This window comes from Pan paniscus, chromosome 2 (genome assembly GCF_029289425.2).
Source record: "Pan paniscus chromosome 2, NHGRI_mPanPan1-v2.0_pri, whole genome shotgun sequence".
NCBI lineage: Eukaryota > Metazoa > Chordata > Mammalia > Primates > Hominidae > Pan > Pan paniscus.
The window spans coordinates 105632234-105645869 of record NC_085926.1 but is presented as its reverse complement, the minus strand read 5'-3'; the positions used below and the strand labels follow the sequence as shown (position 1 = coordinate 105645869).

At 35.1% G+C, this 13636-nt stretch overlaps 1 protein-coding gene across 19 annotated transcripts in view; it reads right to left on the bottom strand.

Moving 5' to 3' along the window:
* The window catches only part of BBX (BBX high mobility group box domain containing), a 288232-nt gene that overhangs the window by 148655 nt on the left and 125941 nt on the right, over window positions 1-13636 (bottom strand). For 7 of the 19 annotated variants that reach the window (XM_034957047.2, XM_055110234.2, XM_055110238.2 and 4 more), the window contains exon 4: window positions 683-799. The exons of the other annotated variants lie outside the window; for them this stretch is intronic. The gene's annotated coding sequence lies outside the window, so the exon portion shown is untranslated. The remainder of the gene's footprint in view (window positions 1-682; window positions 800-13636) is intronic. 19 annotated transcript variants of the gene reach the window in all.

The window sequence follows — 13636 nt, the reverse complement described above, 5'->3', positions numbered from 1 at the left end:
TCAGCTTACTATTTCAGTTTATGTTATTCAGAATGCATCCCTGAATCATGTTCTAATGGTCTGTATCAATTTTATGTCATAGTACTTCTTTATTACTTCATATAATCACAATTTACACTTAAACCCTATAAATTCTAAACTGGCAGCGGATACCAATTATGTTTATGGAAAGTCTCAACTTGGCTGTACTTCTTTTCATAACTGGAATTTCTCTAAGACTAGAAGTAAAGTTCGCTGTTGGGAGACTGAAACTTAGCACTTTCATTTCATTACCCCCCACCGTCAGGGATTCACTCACAGGGAAGCAAAAAGGCTTGCCAAGCCCCACAGAAATTACTCACTTCCACTCTCTCTTTCCTCATCTCTCTTCCAAATGTACTTCAAAACCTAATTTTAAACTCATGCAGGAAATCTGATTAATACCACTTGGCTTTCTCTACTCCATTAACCCTAGGCCCCATCAGCACACATAAAACACAATTCGTTTATATGATTATCTGTCAGCTTTTTAATTTGTCATTGTTTTTTTCATTTGCATGTTTGTCTAGCCTGCAAGAACCACTGACAAGAGTTTACAAATTTATTTCTTCTGTCCTGTGTCCTAACAAATTCTTCTTCCCCAAAAGGACCACCAACTATGCTGCGTGAACAGTAGTCACTTAACAAATGCTGAATGACTTACTACAGTGGAACAATTCGCCTCTGGTATTTCTCAATATCCCAGTGAATCCTCCACATCTATAACATGCTGGAGATGATACCAGGTACCGCTAGAGGCTTGGGGTCTTCCTGAGGGTGCCTGGGACAAGAAAAACACAGAGACCAGAGACAGTCAGGAGAAACACAGAGAGAGGAAACATGGAAATAAACAGAGGACAGAAATAAAGAGTTGAGAGGAGCAAAAGAGTCAGAAGTTAACGGAGAGATTAAGCAGCCAGAGAAATCACAGACAGGGAGGAAGCTGGCAATCTGAACTTGGGTTTTGGTTTTGAAACCACATTTCTGGTTCTATTTACTCATGTAATAGGTGCTCTCATGTTACTAAATCTGTGATACCGTCAACCATTTTGAAGTTATTGCCGTGGTTTTTCTGAGCTTGTAACTTTACCTATTAAAATTCATCTTCACAGGGTTTCATCTTTGGAGATACATCTACACACACAATCCTCCAAACAACCCAGCTATAAATAAGGAAGTATTTTTCCCAGTTTAGAAAATGAAGGTCAGAGAGGTAATGTGACTTGCCCAAGACACAAGCAAATGAATGATAATCGAGGCCCCCAAATTTTCTGCTTCCAAAATCCACTGCTTTTTCTGGTATCCTATGTTGTCCCTAGTAGAATATTAAAGAAATCCAAACTGGTTTTGTAAAATAAAATTCAAATAAACATAATTAAGGATAAAATTTTTCTATCTTATGGGACACTGAATTACTCAGGCTACTCACTAGGATATTTTTAAGATATACCATAAAAAAATCTGCATAAAAATATCAGAATGATAAAAAAATTAAGAACAGAAATGAAATTAAGTGAACAGTCACTTGACAAAAATTTTTAAAAAGGGCTAGAATTAGTTTATTTGCTTCTACAACTTTGTAATTTCAGTCTTAATGATTCAACACATTTCAGCTGACTGGAAAGATAAACTGATGTTCTGCATTTCAATGAATTCTTAGAGCTAAGCACTAGTAAAGAACCGGTGCTCAAAACTACTTGTTCTCTCAAATGTCTCACCTAAAGTCTACACTGCAATCCAATTTCAGGGTACTTCATAGGGTAGAAATTATAAAATGTATTGCTCTTTGTATGCACGAGTATTCTCTTTTGAGGGGCACTTAAACTCTTCTAAATAATCATGCCCTTTTAGTAACATTCAATGGAATTGCCAGAAAAGCTCCTTTGATAAAAGTATAAGCATGTTATTGGATTTTACAGCAAAATAAGACAATAAGAACACAAAGAAATTTCTATTCAACTGTGTATCAATATATTTTCCATCATGTTCAGCAATTTTTAAACCAGAAATTTTCAAAAAAGGTCTAAAGTACAGTACTGCTCTGCCCTCTAGTGACTGGATAGGTTTTGTGAGCTACATGCTTTTTTTTTTTTTTTTTTTTAATGCTTTTTGCACAATACTTACGATTTAAAAAAATTACATGATGGCTTCTTTTTCATCATTTAAGAAGTGAACAAAAAGTACTGGTCAACTTTTAAAATATGAGTGGTATGAACACAATGCAGGAAAGAGACTAAAGTTGAAGAATTTCTTTTCATCAGGCCACCCAAGTATTGCAAACCAGAAAAAAAATTTAATATAAACTGTTCCAATCCTTACATCTTTATGCAATTTATTTGGAAAAGTCAAATAATTCCATTACAAATATATTTGTTAAAAACCTTATAAATTTAACTTATAAATTCCAAATTAGTCAATTATATTATTTCAGAGTCTGAGATATCAAGATGAGTGATACTATATATATCACACACAGATGAACAATTTTCTATTAATTGTAAAAGAGCAAAAATGCTTAATACAAAGCTATACTGAACATAATTTACGGTTAATTGCTCAAGTGGTACTTGAGGATTTTCCCGAACCTCAGCGTCATCATTAGAAAACTCACTATCTCTTCACTGCTATGTGTGGAAACATTAATCAAGGATGCCAGTTAAGACAGAGCTATTACATAGAGATTCACCCTGCTACTTCAACGAAGGGAATCTGTCATATTATATGTCCCTCTTAATTTCTCCTGCCATAAACCTCTTGCTAGGAACTGATGCATTTCTAGAACAGCATTTCTACTCTCACTAAACCCAGGGTACCACTTCTGTATCTACACACTTACGTTAAAAATAAACAGTGCATTCATGCACATGAATGTAAAAGGATACCCAAACATGTGAGGATAATCTACAGGCAGTGTGGTGGTGTGGTTAGGAGAACAAACCCTGCAGCCAGACAGCCTGAGTTTGAATTCCAGCTTTGCCACTTATTAGCAGCGTAACCTTGGGCAGATAATTTCACCTCTCTGTTCTTCAGTTTCCCCATCTAAAAAATGAGAAGAAAAAGAAGCACCTACCAGTAGTAAGTAATGGGTTATATTTTGATAGGTATTTGGGTTACACAGGTGTATGCATTTATCAAAATTCAGAAAATGTACTTTTAAGATGTGTGCATGCCAATGAATGTAGACTTACATCAAAAAATTATACATAAATATTGAACTCTAGTTAATATAAATATTATATAATATAAAAGCTGAAGCATTTAGGGAGCTGTAGTGATATCTATATGTTCAGATGCATCAAAAATTAAGTTGAATTGATGAGGAATAGAGAGATGAAAAGATGACAGATATGTAATAAAATAAATATAATAAAATGTTAACGGCCAAATCTAGGTGGAGAGTATGTGAGTTTCATAATAAAATGTTGGGGGAAAATATGCCTACCTCTCATCAGACTGATGTGAAGATTAAATATATATAATACTATTAAATATAAAGAATGCCTGACTTAATAACGGCATTTGACAATATATTTATTTAAACAAATGAAAAGTAGTGATCTATTCTTTCCAAGTTGGTAGAAAAGGGGAGGAAAGTAATAAGGCACTGAATTCCCAAACTGGGGTCAGTAGTTGCCATCAAAGGTGTTACAGGTCAAATTTCAGATACATCATAAAACTGCACAGACTATGCAAAGAATATAGTCTTTAAAAGCAAGAATGAGCTGGATTTGAATCTCAGGTCTGTTTTTAACAAGTCAAGAAGCTCAGACAAGCTATTTAAATGTTCTGAGACTCAGTTCTCTCTTGTATAAGATGGGAATAATGACACCTACATTTAAGGCTCACTGTGAAGACAAGGAAGAAAAATACACACACAAACAAAGAAATGAGCATACAAAAGACAAATAACAGCTGTCGTTTTTAATCATAATCATCATTACTACCTAGGGCAAGTCTTGTTTATCTTTACCACCATTCTCTGAAGATGAAAACCAAAGTGGCTATGTATCTGTTTCTTAGACTAGAAACTGCATATGCAGTTGGCCCAAATACTCCAAAGGGCTTTCTAAAAGATCTTTATTAAAAGAGTAGGCCTTATTTTAAGTTTCACTAAGTGTGAAAGAAGAGTCGACAATGACAGGAAATTTATTATTCATTCCTCTGTAATGCCAATTATAATAAATATAAGACTTATGAGTAAGGCATTTGAAAGTATGTTTGCTGATGGCATTTTAAAGAAAATCACTTCAGTGCATTTGAGGAAATGATATTAATACCTGGATGAGCTTTGATTTAAAATAGTCTAAGGTAACATATTTAAAGAATATTACAACTACATTTATAGAAGATGAGTTCTATGCTCCGAGGGAGAGGATTTGTAAATCATTATGGATTACTCAATGAAGACAGTGACTCAACACATAGTTTCAGCTAAAAAGAAAATCAAGAACTTGGCACTCAAAGAAGGAATATTGGAAAGATTATACAACATGGCTACTTCTTTGACTGCTCTATAAAACTGCTTTCTCCAAAGGTTATTCACCCCTGGATTACTAACTCAAGGAACTTTTTTCAGGCATTTAGATATCCCTAAATTTTCAATACTGTCAATCTTGAAAGTCTTCCCATCTTGCACAGCACTATTCTGCTTTTCCCACCACAGATCTGATTGGATTTCTTTCCTTTAGACTTCCCTTAACAAAGAATGGGTATTTTCAACAATTCCACTTTAGGCATATTATCTTTCACCAATTTTCAAAGTTTCAGCTCTTACCTCTCTCTTCTATTAAACCTGTCTTCAGTCTGAATCTCTACCAAACCTCATCTCAAATTTATAACTACATCCTAAATATAATGCCATGGATATCCTGTGTGTTCAAATCCAATCCATCCCAAACTTCACCTCCCCCTCCCACAAATCAGTAATACTAGTAGCTCCTTACTTCTGATGGCAATATTAGCACTCTTGTGAACACCCACACTTAAATTAAAAACCTATCTTTGACTTTCTTTTAAATACCCTCCATTGCCTCCTAACCTCTCTGTCCCTCTACATCCCCAAAATGAGTTCAGTCTATTGTCAAGTTCTGTAGATTAATAGTTTCTAAATTGGTTCAGGTGACAGATACCTAGACTTCATATTCGAGAAACACAGTGAAAGCTAAATTTACGATAACTAAACACACAAAACAGAGGCTAAATAGTAGTAGGAATCAAGTGTTTTAGAAAATTGTCATTGAAGGAATCCTTAAAACTGAGTATCCATTAACTTTTGCCCTGTAAATGGGAAAGACTAGTTCTGTAACTTGGAATACTTCAATCTAAAATATTTCAAGATCCAGAGTATAACCTTCATAATGTCTCTCATAATAGCCCCTTTTACAACTGTCAACACGCTACAGAAGAATGAATGTTTTCTTACCTAGGATAATAGTAAAGCCCCCTAAACCAGTCTTTCCAATGTCTACCTTTTTTTCCTTCTGTTCCATCTCATTTATATCCATCGCTCAGAAGTTTTCAGTGGCCCATATGCCTTTTGAGGGAAAAAAAAGTAAACTCACCTTAACATTCAAGACCCTCTTTACATCTCTGCCTTCGCACCAAAGTTTCCCACCGTAACTTTATATGTATCCCATCCCACTGGCCCAAGTAGTCTATTCACCTTTCCACACTTCTGCTATTTCCTCTTCTTTGTGAAGTCTTCCCTGATATCCTTAAGTGGGATTTAAGGTCTTCCTCAGAACTTGAAGTTTATTTGTATATCTCCCTCTTTTGTGCCTAGACATTGCCTTATATTACCACATCCTGATCTTGACAGTGTGTAACGCACTGCCTTGCACATGATAATTAGTAAATATTTGTTAGCTATACAGAGGAATAGAAAATACATTATTTATCTTTAAAGAAAACATTTTTCCAGTGAGACCACTATAGGTTGTTCAGGTTCTAAAAAGAAACAGAACAGAGCAGGAGAAAGATTAAAGAGGGATAACGATCCAGAGCACAAACTCTCACAAGCAGTCTGGAAAGGTTTAGATTTCTCAATATATATTAATAATTTTAAAAGTATACAATTAAAGTCTATAAAATCCATGGTGGTTATGGTTTGGATGTTTACATACTCAACAAGGAAAAGGGAAAATTGCTATAAAAGAACCACAAACACCTAACACATACACACTAAATAAGAAGCAGCTTTTAGAAGGAACCAAAGTATTTCATAGATAGTACTAAAATACCTTGAAAACAAGTTTAGATATATTAATTGTTGAGAGATATTCAAAATTAATACAAAATAGCTATTGATACACGGGACAAAGACCAAGCCGTACTGGTTTTTATGCTTATGTGCATGAAAATTATTAGAAAATAAATACTTTCACAGAACATTTCTGAAGATAGAGAAAAAATATTTTTTTTCTCTTGGACCAATTATGAAATGTTAAACCACTAACTTGAAATGAAGGAAAATTTTGCATCTCTTTTCAAGTTTATGAATTAAATAACAGAATAAGATCATGGTTGAATGAGCTATTTAAATTTTTTAAATATTTATATAGTTATCAGTGTGTAATATTTTTAAAAAATAGCACTTAGCAGGACACGGTGGCTCACGCCTGTAATCCCAGCACTTTGGAAGGCCAAGATGGGCGGATCACGAGGTCAGGAGATCGAGACCATCCTGGCTAACACAGTGAAACCCCATCTCCACTAAAAGTACAAAAAATTAGCCGGGCATGGTGGTGGGCGCCTGTAGTCCCAGCTACTTGGGAAGCTGAGGCAGGAGAATGGCGTGAATCCGGGAGGTGGAGCTTGCAGTGAGCTGAGATTGTGTCACTGCATTCCAGCCTGGGGGACAGAGCGAGACTCCGTCTCAAAAAAAATAAAATAAAATAAATTTAAAGAAACTTAGCCAGGTGTGGTGGCACACGCCTGAAGTCCTGGCTATTGGGAGGCTAAGGCAGAAGGATCACTTGAGCCCAGTAGTTCAAGTCTGTAGTGAGCTCTGATGACACTACTGCACTCCAGCTTGGGAAACAGAATGAGCCCTTATCTCTAAAAAAAAAAAAAAAATTAATTATCATACTTTAAGTTCCCATACTTAGTGAATTCTCATTAAGAATCATATGGTATCTCCTTGTTTTGTTCAAATAATTATAGTCTTTGAAGAAAATTATCTAGACTATATAAATTTGTTCTTATGCTTAAAAAACTGACATGGTTTGGGCTGATAATCTTGTTAATACTAATAGCAGGTAGCAATAATATTCTTAAATAACTATAATCCACTGAATGACAAATGACTTATTTCCTAGTATTTTCATACGTTTGGGCTTTACTAAAATTGCAAAATTGGGGGAGGTACAATTAAAATAAAATCAAACTTCTATCACTTAGAATTGCACAGAAAATATTTTAAGAAATCCAACAATAAAAGTAAATGTTAATTTATTCTTTCCTAATGAAATCGTCAGGAAAGCAAGTCCATCTTGTATTCAATAAAGATTTTCCCAACATAGTAAAAATGTACAGTTTGAAGCCGGACATTTCTCTTGCTGTGAATAGAGATAGCAATAAACATGAAATTAAATTTCAAGGACCAGTTAAGAAGCAAAAAAAGTTATAGATCATTTTTTACTTGCTGCCTATTTTAAGAACACATTTCCTTAATAGTGCCTGCCATATGCTGGGTTGACATTATACCCTCTAGTACCTTTAATCCTCTAACAACTTTACATGGCAGGTATTTGCCCCATTTCACATAAAGCTAAGTAACTTTACCACATCCCAGTTACGGTAAACAGCTGAGTTAGTTTAGTCTTGAGTCTATCTGACTCCACAGCCCATGTTTCTAAGAGATCACCCTACAGTCAAAAACAAACAAACAAACAAACAAAAAAACAAAAACAAAACAAAACAAAAACATATTTTTTAAGTGATCCATTTAGATCTGTCTCCTATAAGGAAACTCTTAAGTTTCTGCCTATCTATATTAATATCGGGAATCAATAGTGAGCATTTTGGAGCTGACAATCTAGAGGTAAGAATCAAGATCTTTATAAGTATTCGAAAGTAAAAGTTCTAAAATATTTTTTCAGAGGCACATAATAAACTCCAATGTATAAAATATTCTATTATAGCAGAAAGCCAGTAAAAAAAAATCTATAATTTTGCTGATTAGGGAAAAACTCATAAAAAGAGACATGATTGAAACACTTCTAATAATAGCCTTATTAGAAAGATATATCTTTTGTTCTCTAAAAAGTGAAACTCTAGGTGAATAATAAAGATAGGCAACACCCAGCATTTTAGCAGGAACTAAACTTTCAAACCTGAAAACTTTATGATTTATTTAAATGTTCACTTCACCAAATGAATTGAAAGATGATCTGTATGCTTCTGTCCTTCCAAATGGCCTGACAAAATGATTGCTATAAAAAGAGGTTTGGTATTTAAGGGGATTGACAATAGCTGCTGACTTCAAATTTTTCTTCATTAACTTTTATAATACACCTATTTAATGATTTGGTAACTCTAACAATGCTGAAAACATAGTGGTATTCAAAAACTCTATTGAAGGCATGGACGGAGTTTCATGTCCATCCAGGTGCTACCTGCATGGACAGGAGGGTATATACTACTCTGCACATGGATACATCTCACATTTGATAGGTGTTAATTTTTCTCTTATTTGGCAATTCTTCAGTATAATTATTGTGGCACAACTTATTAGGACAGTGCTCCCCACATAAACAGTAGGTTGCTAAGCCCCTTTGGAAGCCAGTTCCTCCACATCTGGCTGGCTCTCTCAGAAACCAGGGCATTCTAAGTGCCTATGGTAATGTTTGATACTCTAAAACAGAACATTTCTGTCATAAGGAGACGCTTGGTAATAAATTGCTTTACGGTAAACGTTAAGAACACTGAAACAATTAGATAACTCATCCGTTTTATAAGAATAGTAATATAGCCACAGCAGAGACAGAACAACTGCAAATTAAGCAGGTTATACAAGATAATACAAAATAAACACAATATTCTTGTCTATCAGCTTCATAGATCAATTTGAATACAGCAATATCCTAAAAATACATCCCAGAACAAAACACCTAAATGTTGACTTCAGTCAACCTTTCTGGTACACATTAACTGAAGCCAGGTATCACATTGCATCTCTTAAAGCCCAACATGAACCAAAGTGCCTGCCTTAAATCTCACAACCTTCACATGTACTCCACTCACAGGGTCGCTGATGAAGTGTTGGAAAAGCACTTGTTAGAAGACTAATAAATCTTAACAAACACCTGCTGATTCAATGTAAGCTACAAATGAGCCAACAGGTATAGAGAAATTTTTTGTGGTTGCATTTTAAGCTCTCAGCCCACTAATATTTATTGATTATAAAACTAATGGCAAACTTGAAGGCACAAAGAGACCGTAATTTGGAAGAACACTCCTCTCCCTGAACGAAGTCTGGGAAAAATGTCCATGTAGACCAGGAGATGCTTATCAACACCACGTTCATTGGAATATAGGTTAATGAAATGTGAATTCCTGTAATACGAATTCATCACATTTACTGAGCAACTTCTATGTACCAGACGCTATTTCTAAATTTTGGGAATACAGACATGCACAAAATAGACTTTCTAGTAAACTTTCTAGCGTAAACAAGTCCTGTAGCATCTTGAAGAGGTTCTACGAAAGAATTACATGTATACATATATACATATGTTTATGTGTTTATATAGAATATCCAGTAAATGAATATTTTACACTAAAATATATGAAGATCCTGGGAGAAATGTTATGAGCAAGTTCCCCCCCTTAGATCCATTTATTTTCCTAGGAAAACACACTTCTCTATAATAGAGATCAGAGGGAATACAGACTTCAATATAAAAATACTTAATTAATCCAACACCTTTCAGAGTAGCATTAAATGCATGAAGCCACGCCTGAATATATTCATACTGTCCTCAACTAGTGAATTTCACAATCATTAGATTGATCTTAATGTTAAGAAGAAATACACAGGTAAAATTCCTTATATACAAGGTTTTTGAGTTTGAGTCATTTCATAAATAGCTTTTAGGGAAGACTGAAATCAAAAGTGGACAAAACAATTACACTGACAAACTGATTAAAATTGTATCACTGCTGAATAGCATATCCTTTAGTCTATAAGTACACAGAAAAACTGGTAAATTTTACAAATGAATTTAAAATTATTTTTACATAAAAGTATTTGTCTAAAAGGTTTGTTTCCTTTTTTGATTACATTTTTTAGACAAATGCCAAATCACTAGAAACTAAAATTATTCTAGTGATGTAGAACACACAGAAACACATATGTACACACACACAAAAATCGTCCAAAAAAGAAACAAAGAAAGTTCATTTGAGCCTATATCAATATCCCCCAAGTTAATGCACTATTTACTCAGCACTAATCCCAAGCACCCATCAACTGACTTACCTAATAGAAAAAGAACTGCAAATTAAACTAAGCAGGTTATAAAAGACTATATAATAGAAAGAAGTACTATACAGACATTGCACTTAGGTGTCCAAGGGAGAGAATTCAGTCATGGGTTCTTAGTTTCTGTTTCTGGTTGAACCAGTAAAGCCCCTTCCTCAGCCCTCTTTTCTGCTTACTAGAGACAGAAACTAAAAGCCATGGCTACAGGCTGCTAAAAGCCTAAAACAAAACAAAATAACAACAACAACAAAATAAGGCAGGTTGAGAAATTCAAGCATCCATTACCTAATTTAGAAGCTGATGTCAGAGAAAAAAGGGGAAAAAAGAAAGAAGGCAGGTAAGGAGACAGGACAATAATTAAGTAGATCTATCAGACTTAGGACTCCCTGACTTCTGCTGGCATTATTTCAAATACACAATCTTTTTTTTTTCTGTTTACCAAAAATCTTAAGTATATGCCATTTCCTTGTTTGCATTCTCAACTGATTCACAAAGTAAAAGAATATTGCCTTACAAAATGTGAATTGGCTTGATACAGTAAACAGAAACAGGTATAATCCAAAAGAGTAATTATCTTGTTCAACTTAATTTTCAAATACATTCCTAGTATTCCTAGATAACAATAAATACACATGGAAGTCAATTTTTATAATGATGTAATTCCTCCATCATATAAATCACTTGAATTTTCAAGTTCTTAGACTTAATTCCTTCACTTGTAAGAACCTTATTTTCATGGATGGTGACTTCAAAGTGGAAGAAACAGGAATTCAGTAATTACAAACGTCTCCCTCCTCAAAAGTATCAAAGATATTTTTAGAATCTTAGAAGACTGTTAACGAACCAGATATCTTGTTTATAGACTAAATCACGTAGAAAGTATTTTTTAAAACACTTTTACTTCATTCTTTGGTAAAGAAAAACAAAAACCTATGTTATAGATGAAATTGTGTCCCGCTCCAAATTCATATGTTGAAGCCCCAGTCCCCAATATGATGGGACAGGGCCTATAAAGAGGAAATAAAAGTTAAGCAAGGTCATATGGGTGGGGCCCTAATCCCAAAGAACTGGTGTACTTATGAGAAGAGGAAGAGACACTAGAGCTCGCTGCCTACACAGAGGAAAGGCCATGTAAGGACATAGCAAAAAGGCAGTCCTTTCTGGTGGTACAAGCCAGGAAGACAGACCTCACTAGAAACTGACTTTTCCAGCATCTTAATCACTGACTTCTAGCCTCCAGAACTTTCAACTTAAAATAAATGTCTGTTGTTTAAACCACCCAGTCTGACACTTTTTTTTTATGTGTTACAGCAACACAAGCAAACTAATACAACCTCTAAAGATGGAGAGTTTATATTTTTTGAGGTGGTTTTACTCTACCAATAATCCAGGTGAATACGCAACTAATAGTTACAAAAATACTCCATTTATAAAGAGAACAGCCTGGAACAATTTGAAGACGAATCCAGGCCCCAAAAAACCATTTTTATATACATGTGCTATTTTAAAATTAAACAAAGTAGTCATTTTAGAAAAAGCATAAGGCTTTGAATCATAAAAGATATTACTATGTTGTACTTGATTCTGAAAGTACAAGGGGACAACGTCAATAGAGAAGTTCTTTAAGGCAGTGGTCCCCATGTTTTTTTTTAGCACCAGGGACCAGTTTCATGGAAGACAATTTTTCCACGAATGGTAGGGGAGGTGGGGGGGATGGTTTGGGCATGAAACTGTTCCACCTCAGATCATCAGGCATTAGATTCTCATAAGGAGCATGCAACCTAGATCCCTCATATATGCAGTCCACAGTAGAGTTCAGGTTCCTATGAGAATCTAATGCCGCTGCTGATCTGACAGGAGGCAGAGCTCAGGTGGTGCTCAGCTCCTGCTGTGCAACCTGGTTCCTAACAGGCCATGGACCAGTACCAGTCCAAGGCCCAGGAAGTCGGGGACCCCTGCTTTAAGGAGTCTAAATTAATTAAACCTTCACACTGGGAACAGTACCATAAAAATCTTAAAATAGAAATGTCTATTTCTTCTGAAACCAAACAGTATTTCCTCTATATGAGGAAAAAAATTTCAGTAGCACCATTTTCTGTTCTTGTACCTTGCCTCAAGATTATATAAAATTTGATACTTTTTGCAACTTAATGCTGACCTTATTAATATACAGAGTAAAAGCCATAAAGTATATGAACTTTTGACCATCACTCTGTCCTTGGGACTTCCAAATTCCCAGTGGCAAGAAGTAAATTCCCAGTGGCAAGAAGTTAATTATTAGATTATGCAGTAACGAATATTTCTACAGGACTCACTCTTTCTCTCAGCAGTAAGGATAAAGCCACTTCCAATTTCCGGTAGAAGTAAAGAAGAATGCCTAAGTTCTTATGCATTCAGGACAATTTTTTAAAAACCCTTGGCAGGTGTGTGGACATATGTGTTTAAAAACAAACACATTTTAGATATGCACTGTCGGATGTCTATCAGAGGTATGGTACAGGGTATCAAGATTCTTGAACTTTGATCACATCTTTCTTTTTCAAACTACTACTTCTTGAGTGCTTCTATGTGCCAGGGACTCTTTTCAGGCAATTAACCCAATTATCTCATTTAATTCTCACAATCCTACAAGGTAGAGATCATTAGCCCTATACTACAATGAGAAAACAACATTTCAGAGAGGTCAAATATAACCACCCAAATGCTTTCAATTAAAAAGTGCCAAAACTAGGATTTATCTGAATCCAAAACCCATGTTTTGCTATAGTGTCTTGCCTTCTAACCTTATTTTTTTTTAAGATGCAGATGTTGACATAGTTTGGCTCTGTGTCCCAACCCAAATCTCACCTTAAATTGTACTAATCCCCATGTCATGAGACGGACCTGGTGGGAGGTAACTGAATCATGGGGGTGGGTTTGCTTCCATGCCATTCTTGTAATGGTGATTAAGTCTCAAGAGATCAGATGGTTTTATAAAGGGGAGTCCCCGTGCACGTGCTCTCCTGCCTGCTGCCACGTAAGACGTGCCTTTCCTCTTCCTTCACCTTCTGCCATGATTGTGAGGCCTCCCAGCCATGTGAAACGGTGAGTCCATTAAACCTCTTTCCTTTATAAATTACCCAGTCTTGGGTATGT